Raw genomic sequence first — 17,903 nt, forward strand, 5'->3', positions numbered from 1 at the left:
CCCCTCTTTGTAAATTTACACAGCTTGCTTACTCGATTAACTTTTCAGGTTGGGTTTTCTTCCTCACTGGTCTGTTCAGTTATCACTTCTTCGTCACTCTCACTTTCGTCACTTATTTCTAGGTTCTCAAACTCCTCCAATACAAAGTAGGTCCACTCAGGACTCGCGTACTTGTTATTCAGTTTCTTAATGCGAGCACTTCTTCTCTTTATCTTTGTGTGGACTTGGTCAGTTTGACTCGAAACCTCATTTATTTGTTCAGGCTCCTCGTTTATCGTCTTTAGACGCAGTCTCAGCCTTTTCACAAATCGAGGTACTGAATCACCTTTTCTGAGTCTTTCAACTGGCACTGTGTCTTGGCCTCCATTCAATATTCTTTTGTTTTCCTTTAGTTGTGGCATATTGGGATCTTGTTCGTCTTCAGCAGTGTTCCCTAACTGACTAGGTCCAGGTCTTTCATCTGTTTCTTCTGCCTGGTCCCTAAACTGGCCTTGTTCAGGTGTATGCTGATTTTGGCTTTGATCTGTTTCGATCTCTTCTTCCTGAACACAATTGTCTAATCCTATCTGTTCCTGTTCATGCTCTTCGAACTCTTGATTTTCTTCCGCATGAACTTCCGCCCTAATTTCTATCAGTCCCTCTTCTGGTGCAGATGTTCTGGGTGGAGTGTTAATTACCTGCTCTTCCCCTATCTGGTCCTCCTCAGAATCAGATCTTACATGGATTTCGATGATCTGAGTACCTCCTTCACCTGTCTCGTCCTCCCTATCCCACTGTCTATCTAGCTGGGCTTGACTTCTGTTTCGGATAGGGTCGATTGTCAAATCGATGAGTGGAACCCAATCTTCTTGGCTGGAGCTCGGTTGTTCCTCTTCAGCTACGTCAGGACCGATGGCTTGGGATCCTTCAGCTGGGCAACCTTCAGCTTCAGTTAGATCTGGTTCAGTCACTCTCTTTGTGTGGCTGGCATGGATCCAGCGAGGTACTCCTGCACACTTTACAGCTGTGGTGGTTACCAGGATCACCTGTCGTGGCTTTCCCCACCTGGGCTCAAGGCAGCTTTTCCGAGTGTGCTTCTTTATTGCGACCCAATCCCCAGGATTCAGGTTATGTGTTGGAGTCGTTGATCTGGGGACGTCTTCTCCCCCAACCTGGCGAGAGATAGAACGTACTTGGTCAGCCAGCACTTTACAATATTCCAGCACCAAATCAGCAGATATGCTTATTATTTTGTATCCTGGCACCCATGCTTGCCGCATTGCTCTTCCCATCAGGATTTCATGTGGACTCAAGCCCGTGTTCCGGTCTGGAATACTTCTGATTCACATCAGTACAAGAGGCAGAGCATCTGGCCATTCCAGTTGAGTGTATTCACACATCTTTACCAATATTGACTTGATTGTGCCTTTTATCTGTTCTACCACTCCAGAAGCCTCTGGACGATTTGAACAGTGCAGATGTTGAGTGATTTTGAATGCTTCACAGATGTTTTATTATTTCATTCTGGAAATGACTTCCTCGATCAGATTCAATTAAGACTGGGAAACCGTAACGAGGTATAAGCTCTCTAAGCAATGATTTTGCTACTGTGATACTGTCATTTCTACGTGCAGGGAAAGCTTCCACCCATTTTGAAAACAGGCAGACAATGACAAGTAGGTATTTCATTCCTCGACAAGGGGGCAACTGAATGAAGTCAAGTTGCAGTCTAATGAAGGGGCCTTCTGCCTTTCCAATTTTTCCTGGCAACACTATGGTCTTCTTTCCAGGGTTAAATTGCTGGCAGGTCAAACACCTCTGGCAGAGTGCCTCTGCTACTCTTCTGAATTTTGAATTGAACCATGTTCGGCGGAACATGCGAACCATCGTATCTCTGCCCACATGTGTATTTCCATGTATCAGTCTAGCCATAGGAGCAAGCATACAGTCTGGCAACACAGGCATCCCATCAAGGTAAACAATGACACCATCTTCATCTCTCCTGCGGCACCCAAAGTTTCTCCATCTTTGTTTCTCTTGTGGCTCTGCTGCTTCCTGTAAGTCTCTTACCTCCTCCCATGTATTCACTCCCTCTAGCATCAAAAGTTGGCAGCTGCTTCCAGTTCCCCCAACCCTTATATTGATTGAGATTTTGTATTTTGCACAATGTTTGGCTAACTGGTCAGCATAACAATTACCTGCTGTCACATTGTCATCGCCAGATTTGTGAGCAGCACACTTGACCACAGCCAATTCTTTTGGTAACTGGATTGATTCCAGTAAATCCTGAACATATTTTCCATTACGGATAGGGGTGCCTGAAGAAGTCAGGAACTCCCTCTGTAGCCACAATTGGCCAAAGTCATGCACAACCCCATAACCATACTGGCTGTCAGCATATATGGTTATTCTCAAATTTCTCCCAAATTTACAGGCTTTTGTCAATGCAATTAATTCGGCTATTTGTGCAGACTTGACTCCATACAAATAGGATGCTTCCACTGGACGATCTAGAGTGCACACTGAGTAGGCAGCACTAAGGCCACCGTTCTCATGGCTCATGCATGAGCCGTCTACAAACAGCTCATAATCTTCTCTGTACAAAGGGTTTTCTCTAATGTCAGGGCGTGGTTTGGTACTGAATTCAGTCAAGTCAATGCAGTCATGTGCAAAGTCTTCCCTCACTTCCTCTGCAAATGAGCTAGGTAGTAAGGAAGCTGGATTCAAAATGTTACATCTTTCGATGGTTACATTTCCTGCACCTACAAGGATTCTCTCATACTTTGTCAGCCGACTAGGTGTGAGATACTGGGTCTTCGTCCTTGTCAGTAAAATCACAACAGAATGTGGAACATATACAGTTACTGGATGTCCCATCACAATGGACTCACTCTGCTCAAGACTCATGCAAGTTGCAGCTACAGCTTTCAAACACCCAGGTAATCCAGCTGCTACTGGGTCCAATGTGGAAGAAAAGTATGCCACAGGACGTCGAGTCATACCATGAATTTGGGTCAGGACTGAAAGTGCACAATTTTCTCGAGTGTCACAGAACAGTGCAAAATCTTTTGAATAGTCAGGCATTCCTAATGCAGGAGCAGTACAGAGACAGTCTCTCAATTTTATAAAAGCTGACATGCTTTCGTCATCCCACTCCACTGGGTCACTTGCTCCTTTCCTGGTCATTTTTATCAATGGTTTTGCTAGGACTGCAAATCCCACAATCCATTGCCTGCAGTACCCTACAACTCCAAGGAACATTCTTATTTCTTTCTGGGTATTTGGTAACTCCATGTTTCGAATTATCCTGATTCTTTCTGAGGTGACTTTCCTGATGCCTCTCTCTATCTGGTGCCTCAGATACTTCACTGATGTGGTACAGAATTGCAGCTTTTCTGGGGCCACTTTATGCCCTCCCTCACCTAAATGGTTCAGCAAGGCAATGGTGTCAGTCACACAGTCTTTTCGACTCTTAGACGCCACCAAGAGTTTGTCTATGTACTGCACCAGAACTGATTTTCCGGGTAAAATTAGGGTCTCAAGACACTTTTTCAGAATCTGATTAAAGATAGAGGGGCTTTCTGTATACCCCTAAGGGACGCGATTCCAGACGAACACGTGACTGTCGTATTCAAATGAGAAGAGAAATTTGCTGTCTGGATGCAATGGAATTGAAAAGAATGCATGACATAAGTCAATGACGGTAAACCATCCAGCATTCCATGGAATTTAGTATAGAATCACTGCAGGGTTTGGCACGACAGGGCAACAGGGAACCACAATTTTGTTTACCCTTCGCAGGTCCTGTACTACCCTGTACTTACCACTAGGTTTCTTGATTCCAATTATGGGTGAGTTGCATGGGCTGCTCATCACTTGTATGATTTTGGCTTCCAACAATCTTTTTATTTCAATGGCAACCCCTGCCTTTACTTCTGCACTCATTTTGTACTGTTTAATGTTTGGGTACACTGCATTCTCTTTTATGGTTATTTTAATCGGGTCGACATTTTCCATTAATCCTACGTCTTTTCAAGTAAAATCCCATACTTCTGGTTTCACTGTGTCTTGGAGCTCTTCAGGTAAATCTGCTATGGTCAGCTTTTTAATTTCTGAATCGGGTCTTGCTAACATTAATTTGTAAATTCCATCTTCGTCTGGGGTCTGAATTTCAATGCCATTTGGTGTGCAAAAGATGGTGCAGTTCATTTTACACAACAAATCTCTCCCTAACAGGTTTACAGGACTGGTGTCGCAAACGACAAATCTGTGCATCTCTTTAAAATTTCCAATTTTAATCTCCATGGGCTTTGTAACTGGGGTACTAATTAGCTGATTAGAAACGCCCACTACCTGGATTGCTTCTACCGAGAGGGGTAGGTTTGGAACGTCTGCTGTTCTCACAGTAGAACGAGTGGCACCAGTGTCCAACAGAAAGGTGATGTAATTTCCTTCAACCTTTCCTTCAATGTATGGCCCTGTCTGGTCCACCGGCAAGGAGGCACCAAGTACGCACTCCTCGTCCTCCCCTCTCAGGCACCGTCAGTAGGTGTCATCACAGAGAAATGTGTCATTTAACAGGAATTGTGAAACGGCTGCATTTCTATCCTCCCTTCCTTCCCACTCTTCAGTATCCTCACCCTGCTGTGCTTTGGTCTTATAATTCTGTCTAGGTGCACGAGGCAACGGTTTCTGCTTTACCTGTTGCTGGGTCTTTCGTGGTTTCTCATTCTGCGTCTGTGGATTTAAATAATTAATTTGAATATTACCATTCTGTGCATGTGGACACTCGTCTCTCCAATGACCTATCTGGCCGCATCCGTGACAGGTGAATTTCTTTTTTGCCTCCTCTCGGCTCATTTTAACTCTGGGCTTTCCCCCACCCCCGGTGCCTTGGCCCTGGTTACTGGCCATTTTCTTTAACTGCTGTTCTTGTTGCTCTGCTAATTTCACCTGTGCCCACATAACTTTTTCCTTTAACTCCTTTCGTTTATCTGCCAATTCATCCTCACAATATTTAGCATACTTTAAAACCTCATCAATTGGTTTAGACTGCCAGCAGATTTTATAGTCTTTGATCCACTGGGAAATTTCAGGTCTTAATCCTAATACAAACCTGTAAATAAAATGTGTCATGTCCTTCATTTCAATGTTGTCTAGACCACTGTACGTTTTGAACACCTGTAACAATCTTTCATAATAGGAATGCACAGTCTCATCCCTATTCTGGGTAGTTCTATCTATTCGGGTCCAATCAGTTTCCTTAGCAGGCACCTTTTCCCTTCAGATGTAACATTACCTGGATGAACTTTTTCATTACCTCTGCAGAAGGAGCCCCTGAAATTGGGTCTCTTGGGTATTCCTCACTAGGCCAATCAATTGCAATTTTACATTCTGTCCACAAATCTACAGGCACCACAATGTCGAAAAACCCATCTAAATCTTTCCAGAGACATTTCTGGACTTTCACAAATCTCTCGACCTGTCTGTACCAGTCTCCAGGTTTTTCTAGTAATTTTGGGAAGTCATTGGTAAAAGACACAATATCCTGTCGAGACCATGGAACATGTACATACTTTCCACCTTGTACTTCTCGCATGGGGTACAATTTTTCTGCTTTGTCTGCTTCTTTTAAGACATACTCGGAAGTCATCTGCTTTGATCTAATCTCCTCCTTTTTCTTTGCCCACCTGGCTTTCCATTTTTCTAATTCTCCCCATTTTTGCAACAGGTTTAATAATTCTCTGATCTGTACCTTTTTCCCTGACACATTCATTTTTCTAAGTCTTTGTCTGAGAATTCTGCTCTGTAGGGTTTTTGCAAGACTTTAGATTTCCCAATATCTATTCCCATACTAGCCGCGGTGTCCATTAATTTCTCATGGAACACTCTGGTATTACGGGTGATACTCTTACAAGTAAACAGCAGTTCTTCTTCAGTAAAGGTATTCAGTCTGTCTAACCCCACATTTCCAGCCAACAGTTCTTCCAATTCTATTCTTAATTTGTAAATATCTAATGGTTTTGGCTGAGGATTTTGTTTCTCTAACTCTCGGCTCCATCTTTCAATCTCTTCAGGAGTCACTACCGTCACATTTCTAGTACCTGATGTTGATTCCATTTGAATTTCCCTCGAGGTGAAAGGAGTGTTCCTTTTCTGTGACCCCCCTTCCAGCTCCCTGACTGGTAAATCCATCAAGGAAATCACAGATTCACATTCACTCGCCTGATCATCCACAATCAAGGGCTCTTTTTAAACGGCTGCACTACAGCTGGAGTAATAATCGGAGTCTTTGGACTTCCCTGTTTATTATTATTATTATTATTATTATTATTATTATTATTATTATTTAATTTTATAGAGCGCGTAGTCACCCGTAAGTATCCCAGCGCTAAAATCAGTACAACTAGGAGTCAGCAAGGGAAGGAGAGAGACAGTTTAAGGGAAGAGGTGGGTTTTCAATTGCTTCCTGAACCGTAGGTAGTTGGATTCGGTTCTCAGGTAGTGCGGTAAGGCGTTCCAGAGACGTGCGGTGTGAACCGAGAAACGTCTTCCGCCTTCTTAATTCTGGGGGTGACAATGAGGTGTTCCTGGTCGGAGAGGAGGGATCTAGGGGCTTTGTGTGGTTTGATAAATTTTTTTAGGCTTGGGGGACCATTGTTTTGGAGCAATCTGTGTGCTAGGCAGAGGGCCTTGAACATCACACGTTCTCTAACTGGAAGCCAATGGAGAGACTTCAGCGCTGGTTTGGCTGAGGCTCTGGCCGGGGTGTTAGTAAGGATCCGGGCAGCTGCATTTTGGACCCTTTGTAGTTTATTCAGAGTTGCCTCTGGGGCCCCTAAGTAGATGGAATTACTAAAGTCGAGCCTAGAAAGAATCAATCCTTGGATCAGCAGTTTTTGAGAGTTGTGGGGGATTAGGGGCAGGATCTTTCGAATTGACCTGAGCAGTCCAAAACACGTACCGGCTACCTTTTTTGCCTGTGTATCGAGCCAGACACCCAGGCTTTTTACCTCTGGTTTCGGATCTCTGGTTTTTATCCCCGTACAAAGGAACAACTGGTCCAATAGTCACTGGGATTGTCAAGGCTTCAGGACTTGTATTTAGTTGGGAGATTTTCTGGATTAATTCTGTTTTGTTTAGCTAGATCCTCTCGCTCTCTATCTTGTAGTACCCTTTCCAGGGAGTTTTCATGCAATATTTGCAGAGTCAGGGTTGGAGTATAATTTGGGGCAGTTGGATGTGTCCTACTCGGACCTTCACCATAATTAGGTTTTAGGAAGGGGTTTCCTGTACTAAAAGGCCTTGCTTCCTCCCGATATGGAGGTCGCATACAGGTATCTCTTGCATCTAGGGATCTAGACTCTTCCTGATAAGGTGGTCTCAGGCACGTATCTCCCATACTTGAGGATCTGGGCCATTCATTATAAGGAGGTGGATTCTTCATCATTAATTCCTCCAAATAATCATCATCTGAATCCCCACTGGTCATTAAATGTTTTGTTTTCTCTGTCCTTTTCTCTCCCAGGGGCTCTTCTAGGGTTATTACAGGGTATAGTCCTTCCACTATCATGTTCTGTCTCCATTGTTTCATTTTTTTCTCTCGGGTTTCTTGTTTCAATTTTGGATACCATTTGGTTAACCCCTTGTCCATTCTGGGTTTATCTCGCTCAAAAGCCTCTATCTCCCCCTCTTCTAAGGCCTCATATTGCGTTAATCTGGGTCTGGGATGTAAATCAATCATTCTGGTTCTCAAATTAAACAGAATTCTACTATTAAAGCGACCGTCTAACGGAAATGCCAAAACTCTGTAGTTTTTAGTATATTCCACCCAATTCTCCAACCACACACAAGAATGGTACCCTTTATCAAACATCATAAATGATGCGGTAGTATTAGGCGGTGGAATGACAACACCTTCTCTAGTTTTAATAGGTTGGTCTTTCTTAAAATAATTCTTTGCTTTGTTTACAATAGTCAATTTTCTCTTATTTCCGTACATAATGCTGCAGTTACGACCCTTCCACTGATCTTTTCCAAACCCTAAATGTCTTGGATCAGGTCTAGTCTCTAGCATATACGTATGCCACATATAATTTCCTGCAATTCACTTTTGTTTACAAAATCACTTCCAATACCAAGGCGTCTTTTATTTTCGTGCAACCAATCAATTGCGCGATTTCAAATAACCTCAACCAATGGGTGTGCGGCGTTTCTCGCAAACGAGTTCTCACGCTCCTGTGTTCACCCCTCCTTCACAATTCCGCCTCAGCTACACGCCCGCTGTTTCGACCAATACCAGCGCGGCACTGAGTGGCGTCAGCGCAGCTCCGCAACTGACTCCCTCCTTCACAAGGTAAGGAAAATTCAATTTCAACCTTTTAAAGTGCAAGTGCTCAGTTTAATTAACAACGTAAACACATTCGCCACTGTACTCGAGTGTCTAGAAAGAACAGATTTGTTTTACTGCAAGTAAACTTCTTCTATTTACTTTTCAAATAGTACGAGTAGGTCCCTTCTGCCTACTCTTCACACAAGCATTAATGAACCTGCTACTCCTTCGACTCATCCACTGCGGGATATATACTAAGCCAAAAGTTTCACTAGTGAACTCCGTTGCTACCAATCAAGCTTAGACGAACCTGCTACTCCTTCCGTGTGACCCTTACTAGGTTATATCACAATAGAAGTTTTGCCAGCGAACTCCTTGCTACTATTTATTCAAACATGCATTCAGAAAAACCCTAATTAGTGCTTCCAGTTCTACCTAACCTGCACCAATTTTCCTCAAGCCAATGACCTCACTACGGCGTGGATTCTCCTCACCACCCGCTATTCGATTCCCCGGGGATTCCTGACAAACCTATAACAATCACTAACGAGTGGATTAGTGCATTTATCAATATAGCAGCAAGAAAAACAATTAAAAAAATTTCATAATTTTTCAAAGCAATAAAACATTTGTAAATTCGTTCGAACGTATAGCAGCAACTTTTTCACAATTAGCAGCAAATAACCTACCTACCTATCTATCTATCTTAACTAGTCCTACCTAACTTTAACTAGTCCCTAACCATTTCCTCTGCTACCAGAAAATTACTGATAGAGCGCGCAGGTCACCCGACCAACAATTTTACCATATACGTATTGGGCCCATAAATTCAATTCACTATATTTATTAATCGGGTAACCTTACACTCTACTACCAGTAACCCTTGTTCCTTCCTATTGATTTCTACTGTACCCGACTTACCAATCCACTGTTACGGGTACCTATGATCACAATGGATCAGGGAGCTAGCTGTAAAAGAAAGGCAGACACCAAAATACCAATTTCATTCAATTGCTTTGCACTCATGTAATAACCAGAGACGCTGGAAAGTTTTAAAACCTTTATCTAAAATTCATCAGTTTCATTAAACATTAGGTTTACAGCCAATAAACTGTCAATAACTAAAATTATGAAGAGCACGTATCCATATAGGAAGAAAATCAGACCAACCATTTAGGACTCTAAAGGAAGGTAAGAACAGGGAACATGCTAATAGGTAGCTTCAGAATTTAGACTTAATAGAGAGTGACTAAAGGACGGGGTGAAATAAGGAGCATACTAGAAAATCATAGTTGAATTACCCCTGAAAGATGGGTACGGAAAAGCACTTTAGTCTATATTACGAAATCTCTGAGATACCATGTAACTCGGGATGGCAAAGATGTAATACACTATAAGTCTAGAACCAACATTTCATTCGGCTAAGGGAAGGTAAAGAAAAATGGAACATCTATATTTCATGTACTGTATGAAGGAACGTGCTTAAAGGATAGGGAGGAATTGGAACATGCTAGAATTACAATGATAAGATATGACCTTTTCATTTATTTATTCAAAGAGAAAGCATGGAAAATCAATATGCAAGAGTACGTCTTTATTAAAGCAAGGAAAAGAAGGCAAGATGCAAATAGGTTTTCTCAGCACTATATTTACCTAATACGGTGTGAAGACCAACCCTGGCCACGGGTCAGTTAAGGACAAGAGAAACCCCAAGGAAGGACAGTCGCCAGTAGGCCAGCAGGTGCAGAATGGACACCCCAGGGCAGGAAAACCAGATTAGGATCAGGACAGGACCACCAAGGTAAGGCCAGCACCCGCAGTTCGGAAGCAACGCCTGCGCTCCACCCTCTCTGCAGCTATCAGTCAGAACCCCGATTGGGTTATCGAATTCCCCAGCAAAGTGCTCCGCCAGTACTTAAGGTTTCCCAAAACCCCGCTTGAGTCTCTGGAAATTACGGACAGAGTGCTCCGCAGCTCTCTGTATCAGTCACCTATTGAGTGTGTTGGGTCAGTGACAGGTCAGCTATTCAGACAAGTCGGACAATTTCTCTAGCTAAACCTAGGCTAGTTATACTGTTTTCGGGTCAGTGTACCACCCCCCAAATGTTGCTAGTGTAAGAATCCCCAATTTCGATTGGTCCATAAGTAGGATAGGTCAACACACCAACCACAATTGACTTCTACAATCCTTAATTTGCATCTTTGGGGTCCGCCTATTGAATTTGGGGTTCCCATGACTCAGAATTACAATAGCGCATCTATGAATTATGATACATTTAGTACACTTCAGCTTCTTCTGCTAGGCGAAGGTGCATCTTCCCAGGCACATCTCGGCTGGGACCTCGGGTTGGCAGGGATTCAATGCCATAGAGTTCATCCACCGGCAAAAGACTGTCATGCGCAGAAAGGCTGTTCAATATGGTGTATTCCCATCCCTCAGGCTCACAGATTTCGATACATGAAAAGTAAGCGAAAACAATTTAGAACATAGAAAATAAATGAATACACTGTATACCAGGAATCCCTATATGACTCCCTTTACTTTATGTTAACTATAGCATTATTATTAGTGCAAAATGAACAGAAAAACAGAAAGCGGCAGGACAAGCTTCGGCATGTGAGAACTCAAAGTGGCCATCTTTAATCAAGTGCGCAAGCGTGAAAAGTTCCCACCAGAACTGCGAGTACGTCACGTGAGTGTGACCTACGCATGCGCAGAAGAAAACCCCGCTAAGCAGCGGCCATGTTAGTGACAAGCGGTTTAGGATGAGTAAACACATAGGCAAGCGTCACTGGGACACCCCGTGTAATGTAAAATGTGCAATATTAGTAACACAAACAGGTTGAATTAATTTATTACGGTTATTCGAGGTTCATGAATACAAGCAAGACACTTTACGTGCGAATTCTTGCTCCATCAACATCTAAGAGTTATATGAGAATTAAAGATATATACTAACCTACAAGAGTTAAATTAGTATAGTAGGTGTACTACTAATTAATTATATTTTTAACATGCAATCTGAGTGGTTGTGTGTCTGTATCAGTGTGTGAGTGGGCATTTGAGTGGCTATATGGGTGTGAGTGGGTGCATGAGAGGCTGGGAGAGTGGGTTTCTGAGAAGCAATGTGATATGGGTGTCAGTTGTGTGTGGTATAGGTTTGTAAGTGGGTCTGTAATTGTTTGTATAGGTGTGTCAGTGGTTGAATGGATGTGAGTGGGTTTGTAAGTGGTTGTATGTGTTTGTAAGTGGTTGTATGGGTTTCTACGTGGCTGTGAGTGGTTGTATGGATCTGTGAGGGTGTATGGGTAAGAGTGGCTGTGTGGGTGGTTACATGGGTATGTTACTGGATGTGTGAGTAGTATGGGTTTGTAAGTGGGTGTGTCAGCGGTTGTGTGGGTTTGTAAGTGGGTATGTGAGCGATTTTATGGGTGAGTGTGTGGGTGTGCGAGTGCCTGTATGGATAAGTGAGTGGTTGAGTCAGTGGTTGTATGGTTGAGTGTGTGTGAGTGCCTGTATTGGCGAGTGACTGCATGCATGTGTGGCTTTATAGGTGTAGAAGCCTGTGTGTTAGTGGCTGTATGACTGGGTGGGTGCATGAATAGCTGTATGGATGAGTGGGTGTATGAGCAGTTGTATGGGTCTATAAAAGAGTATGCAAGTGCTTGTGTGGACATTAGATTGGGTGTATGAGGCTGCATAGGGAAGTGAGTGGGTTTGTCAATGTCATCATTGATGTCACTGACCACGTCACAAGTGATATCAATCAATCATTTGTAAAGCGCACTACATACCTGCGAGGGTCTCAAGGCGCTGAGGGAGTGGGGCGCTACTGATCGAACAGCCAGGTCTTGAGTATCCTCCTGAAGGTCAGCAGGTCTTGGGTCTGTTGTAGGCTCAGTAGGAGGGTGTTCCATGTCTTGGCGGCGAGGTGGGAGAAGGATCTCCCACCGGTGGTTGTTCTTCAGATGCGTGGGACGGAGGTGAGTGAGAGGTCGGCGGAGCGTAGCTGGCAGTTGGGGATGTAGGAGAGCAGTCTGTTGAGGTAGGCTGGGCCATTCTTGTGGAGTGCCTTGTGTGCATGGTTGAGGACCTTGAAGGATATCCTCTTGTTGAGGGGGAGCTAGTGCAGGTTTCTCAGGTGGGGGGGGGTGATGTGGCTGTGACCTGGTACGTCGAGGATCAGTCATGCTGAGCCGTTTTGGATGCGTTGTAGTCGTTTGAGCTTGGTCGGGCTCCCGCATAGAGGGTGTTTCCTCAGTCCAGTCTGCTGCTGACAAGGGCCTGGGTGACTGACTTTCTTGTATCTGTCTGGATCCATCTGTAGATTTTGCGGAGCATGCGAAGGGTGTTGAAGCAGGAGGAGAAGATGGCATTGACTTGTTTGGTCATTGAGCGCATTGAGTCGAGGATGATTCCCAGGTTACGTGTGTGGTCGGCTGGTGTCTGGCTATCCCCAGTGTTATCGGCCACCAGGAGTCGTCCCAGGCTGAAGGTTTGGAGCCAAGATGAGGACCTCCGTCTTGTCAGAGTTCAGCTCCAGACGGCTGGTTTTCATCCAGTCGGCGACGGCCTTCATTCCTTCGTGGAGGTTGGCTTTGGCGGTGATGGAGTCCTTGGTGAGGGAGAGGATCAGCTGAGTGTTGTCAGCGTAGGAGATTATGTTGAGGTCGTGCTGTCGGGCTACATGTGCGAGCGGGCCATGTAAATGTTGAACAGCGTTGGGCTGAGGGAGGATCCCTGGAGTACGCCGCAGATAATCTCGGAGGCTTTGGAACGGAATGGGGGGAGGCAGATGCTCTGGGTTCTGCCGGAGAGGAATGAGGTGGTCCAATCCAGAGCTTTGTCTCGGATACCTGCGACATCGAGGCATGCGCATAGAGTGCGGTGGCAGACGGTGTCGAAGGCGGCAGAGAGGTCTAGGAGGATGAGTGCTGCAGTCTCGCCGTTGTCCAGCAGGGTCCTGATGTCGGTGGCGGCGATGAGGGCAGTCTCTGTGCTGTGGTTGCTGCGGAACCCTGACTGGGAAGGGTCCAGGATTCTGTTGTCTTCGAGGTATCGGGTTAGCTGTCTGTTGACGGTTTCTCGATGACCTTGGGGGAGCAGAGAGATGGGCTGGAAGTTCTTGAGGTCTCTTGGGTCTGCCTTAGATTTTTTGGGTAGGGCGTTGATCTCGGCGTGTTTCCAGATCTCTGGGAAGGTGGAGTCTCGAGGAAGAGATTGATGACGATGCGCAGGTGGGGTGCGATGGAGCTGCTTGCTCTGTTGAAGACGCGTTGCGGGAATGGGCTGACGGAGAGCTGGAGTGGATTGTGCTTATGGTCTTGATGGTGTCATCGACGCTCACGCTGGTCTAGGCTAGCAGGGGGTCGTAGTCGATGGTGTGCGGAGGGTCTGTTATGTTTCTGTCTATTGGGGGCTGTCTGGGTGTTGAAGCTGTCGTGGATGTCTGCTATCTTGCAGTGGAAGAAGGTGGCGAGGGAGTCGCATAGGGCTTGCGACGGCGGGATGTCTGTGTTGGAGCTGGGGTTGGAGAGTTCCTTCACGATGTTGAAGAGCTCCTTGCTATTGTATGCATTGTTGTTGAGCCGGTCTTTGAAGGAGGTCCTCTTGGCCGCCCTGATTAGATGATGGTTACGGATGGTGTCCTTGTGTGCTGCGCGACTGTCCGCAGTTTGTTCACTGTGCCATTTCTTCTCTAGTTTCTGGCAGGCTTGCTTGGAGGCTAGGAGTTCTGGGGTGAACCAGCTGGCTCTCTTGCTGGTGTCTCTGTGGGGGGGGTTCTTCAGCGCGGCGAGGGTGTTGGCGCAGTCCTTGATCCAGCGTCTGAGGCGCTGGGCAGCGTTGTCGGTGTTGGAGGGTTCGGTGGGTGGGCTGACAGCGAGGTTTGCGTGTACTTGGTCTTCGGTGATTTTGCTCCAGCAGCGGCGGGGGATCTGTTGGGTGCGGTGGTGTGTGGTGGGTTTCTGGATGGCGAAGTGGATGCAGCAGTGGTCGGTCCAGAGGTGTTCAGTGGTATGGCTGACGGAGACGTGCAGGCTTGAGGAGAAGACGGGGTCGAGGGTGTGGCCGGCGGAGTGGGTGGGCGTTGTGACGAGTGGCTTCAGTCCGAGGTTGGCGGGGTTATCGATCAGGGTTGTGGAGTTGTTGTTGTCAAGGTGTAAGTTCAGGTCTCCGAGGAGGATGTAGTCGGTGGAGGTCAGGGCGTGCGTGCTGATCAAGTGGGCGATGGAGTCGCTGAACTGGGGGTGGGGGGCGGTAGACGAGGGTGCCTCTGAGGGTGGAGTTAGGGTCTGTGTGGATCTGGAAATGCAGGTGTTCGGCGGTGCTGAGCGCATCGTTGGTGCTAGTCAAGACCCTGATGCTGTTCTTGTGGACTATGGCGATACCTCTGACGACTCCGTTGGTGCGGTCTCTGCAGGTGATCTTGTAGCTGTCTGGGATGGCTATGGCGTTGTTTGGTGCGGAGGAGTCATTATACCAGGTCTCTGTCAGGAAGGCGACATCCGGGAATGTTGTGTCGAGCAGGTCCAAGAGCTCGACAGCATGCTTGCGTGCGGAGTGGGTGTTCGGTAGTATGCATCGGAGGTGGTTGGGGGCTTTCTTGGCGGGTGGTTCGTCGGCTCTGAGGCTGGTGTAGCTGCAGTTCCGGCAAGTGAAGGGGCCGTGTGTGCGTTTCGGGGCGGCCTTGAAGTAGGAGTGGCTCCGTCTGGAGTTGAGAGCGTACAGAGTGCTGGCGTCGTAGTTGCGGCGGTTGTCGTGGCGGGTGCGGGGGCCAGGGATTCTGGCACTGGGGCAGTCCAGGCTCGTACGGGAACAGATGGGCTTGTCTTAGGCGCGCCAGCGGCTGGCATATATGGGGAGGTGAGAGGTTGGAGCAGCTGGGAGGCGGGAGGCCGGGGCAGAGAATAGGCAGTGGGCAGTCAGGGGAGGGCGGTGCCGCAGGAAACGCAGCGGCGAGGGCGGTGTGGTACAACAAAGGTAACGGAAGGAAAAGGGGCACAAAATCGAGGGTAAAATGAGTGGCACAGAAGGCAAAAGGGGCACAGAAACGAGTGGCACAGAGGGCAGAAGGACACAAACGAATGGAACAGGGTAGAAGGGCACAAAACGAGTGAAACAGAAGGCAAAAGAGGCACAAAAATGAGGGGAAAACGAGTGAAACAGAAGGCAGACGGGCACAAAAAACTAGTGGAACAGAAGGAAAAAGGGGCACAAAAACGATGGAAAAGCGAGTGGCACAGAAGGCAAAAAGGGCACAGAAATACCGTAAAAGCGAGTGGTACAGAGGCAGAATACAGAAATACAGGGGCAGCTAAGAACAGAAGGCAGAACGGGCAGGGAGGCACGGGGGCAGCGAGGGGAACAGAAGTGAAAAATGGGCAGGGACACTGGGGCAGCGAGGGGTATAGAAGGAAAGACCAGGCAGAGAGCACGGGGACAGCGTGGGGAACAGAGGAAGACCAGCATTTGCAATGCAATAGGTCTTGCAGCATTAAAGTTTGAGTTATTGGCATTGTATATGACAATGTGTTGCATTACATATTTAGCAAAGTCTGAATTGGTGTATAAAGATGATTTGCAAGATGATAGCGATGGAGTGGGGGATAGACTGCTAGTTTTGCAGTTATAAGCATATATTGTAAGTATGTGTTTTTTATGATAAAATGTGTGGTTGTGTGTGTAGTTGTGTGTGGTAGTTTGTGTGGTTGTGTGTGGTGTTGTGGTTGTGTTGTGTGTGTGTGTGTGTGGTTGTGTGTGTCAAGGGACAAGCACATTACAAGTTGGCGTTTCTATATTGAAATACGTAGCTAACAATGTAACTTTGTGAGTGGTGTATGCAAGAGTTGGTTCTACATTGGTCTACCAAAGGACACTCTTGTTGTTACTGTTACTGCCAGCATTCAGTGAAGGGCAGAACCTACTAACCAAACCACCCTCTCACAGCCCTACCAGGCCCCTTGAATTTGAGTTTCTGGTAAAGATAGCCAAGGCAGCCTTGACATTTCCTTTACTGGTACAAAAGCCTGCACTACAAACTTTATAAGCAAACATGCCCTTTGCTAAATGTAAGTAGCAGACGTTTTTCAAGCCTTACCAGAGAAGTGCATTTCTTAATGTTTTTAGTAAATATCATCCGCAGCCGGTGGACTGGGACTAAAAACCCAGAGCACGTGGTACAGCCTCTAGTTATGCCCCTCTTTCCCCTGCTAGCCTCTGGCGTTCAAAGTCCTTTTAACTAATGGATAGAATATGTTTTCAAGAATTACTTGATTATAGGGCTGTGCTGAGCAACTCTGCATGTGCTATAACGTCTACATTTTGAAAGCACATTTTCCCATGCATTCCCTTTTCAGCTGTAGCCCCCGGCCGTCAAATGACTTAGACTGGTGGGCTGGCCGAGCTCTCCTTTCAGGGTGTCTGGTTAACAAGCACCTGTGGCCTACAGTGGGAACTGGGTCCCAGAACGACTAAGGCAGGCAACATTAATAAATGATCTGTCTGCGATGTTTTCAAACGATGAATGTTGAGTGGAATGGGCCAGGTGATTTAGAGAGGCCAGAGTCATCCAGGGCTTATCTGAGCCCAGATTTTCAGTTGTGAAAGTAATCACATTGGAATTATATTTTTTAAGAAAAGTCTGTAAGTTTGCTTGTCGAATATGGCTCTTCTCTATTACTAAGCGAAGGCTTTTTCTTATGCCTTTGACTTTACCATGCTTCAAGTGGGGGTCCCAATGTTGAAACTGAAAATTGATTCAGGTGGCTCTGCATTTGGGCTGACTTACTAGACAATATCATCCTTGTTAGTAGCAGGGTTTTTACTAGAGACCTTGTGGTCCGAAACAGTATTGTTTTTATTGTTATTAAATGAGTCCTTGTTAATAGTCCCCAAGTTAGCTGGCTGATCACTAGTGCTGCTGTGGCTGGGGTTGGGCGGGTGTTAGACGGACCGGGAGTGTTGGCCGAGGACAAGGGGAGAGGTCTCCGGGGAGAGCCGTCTCCAGCGATCGTACAGACAAGTAACTTCCCCCCCACAGATGTACACCACACAAGGATAAGGTTCAACGTTATTTTATAAGCAATTCTTTAAGTACGGTGAAATGGTACAAGGAGGTCTGGACTCAGGGGTCCCCTCTATTCTAGTCTCTTGGTTGGGAAAGGGGGTAGCGGGACAGTCTTGTTACCAATCTGGTGGGTATGGTGATGGATGAAATAGCTCACAATCCTCGAGCTCGGCGTTCTAGATGATCGGGCCGCGGCGGAGCCAGCAGGTCCCGGGATGGTTGAAGGTAGCGACGGTCCGCGGCGGAGCCAGCAGGTCCCGATGAAGGTGGTGATTACAAACGGTCCGCGGCCACGCCAGCAGGTCCCGACGACGATGAAGGTTTCAGAAGGTTGCGGCAGCGCCAGCAGGCAGGTCGATAGTTCGCAAGGCAGGGCTACGGCAGCGCCAGTAGTCCGTCAAGGATGAGTTCTTCACTGCGTCTCTCGACTCCAGGATACAACTGCCTTCCTGCTCTGGAGCTGCCCCAGTTATAGGTCTGGCGCCCTTTGATGTCCGGACCCTCGCACTTGGAGGTCGGGAGGT

General features: G+C 46.5%; 1 pseudogene; it reads right to left on the minus strand.

Moving 5' to 3' along the window:
- Positions 1-4,521: 4,521 nt before the first annotated feature.
- On the minus strand, positions 4,522-6,174 carry LOC147710058 (uncharacterized; annotated as a pseudogene).
- Positions 6,175-17,903: the final 11,729 nt, after the last annotated feature.

This window comes from Lissotriton vulgaris, chromosome 5 (assembly GCF_964263255.1).
Source record: "Lissotriton vulgaris chromosome 5, aLisVul1.2, whole genome shotgun sequence".
NCBI lineage: Eukaryota > Metazoa > Chordata > Amphibia > Caudata > Salamandridae > Lissotriton > Lissotriton vulgaris.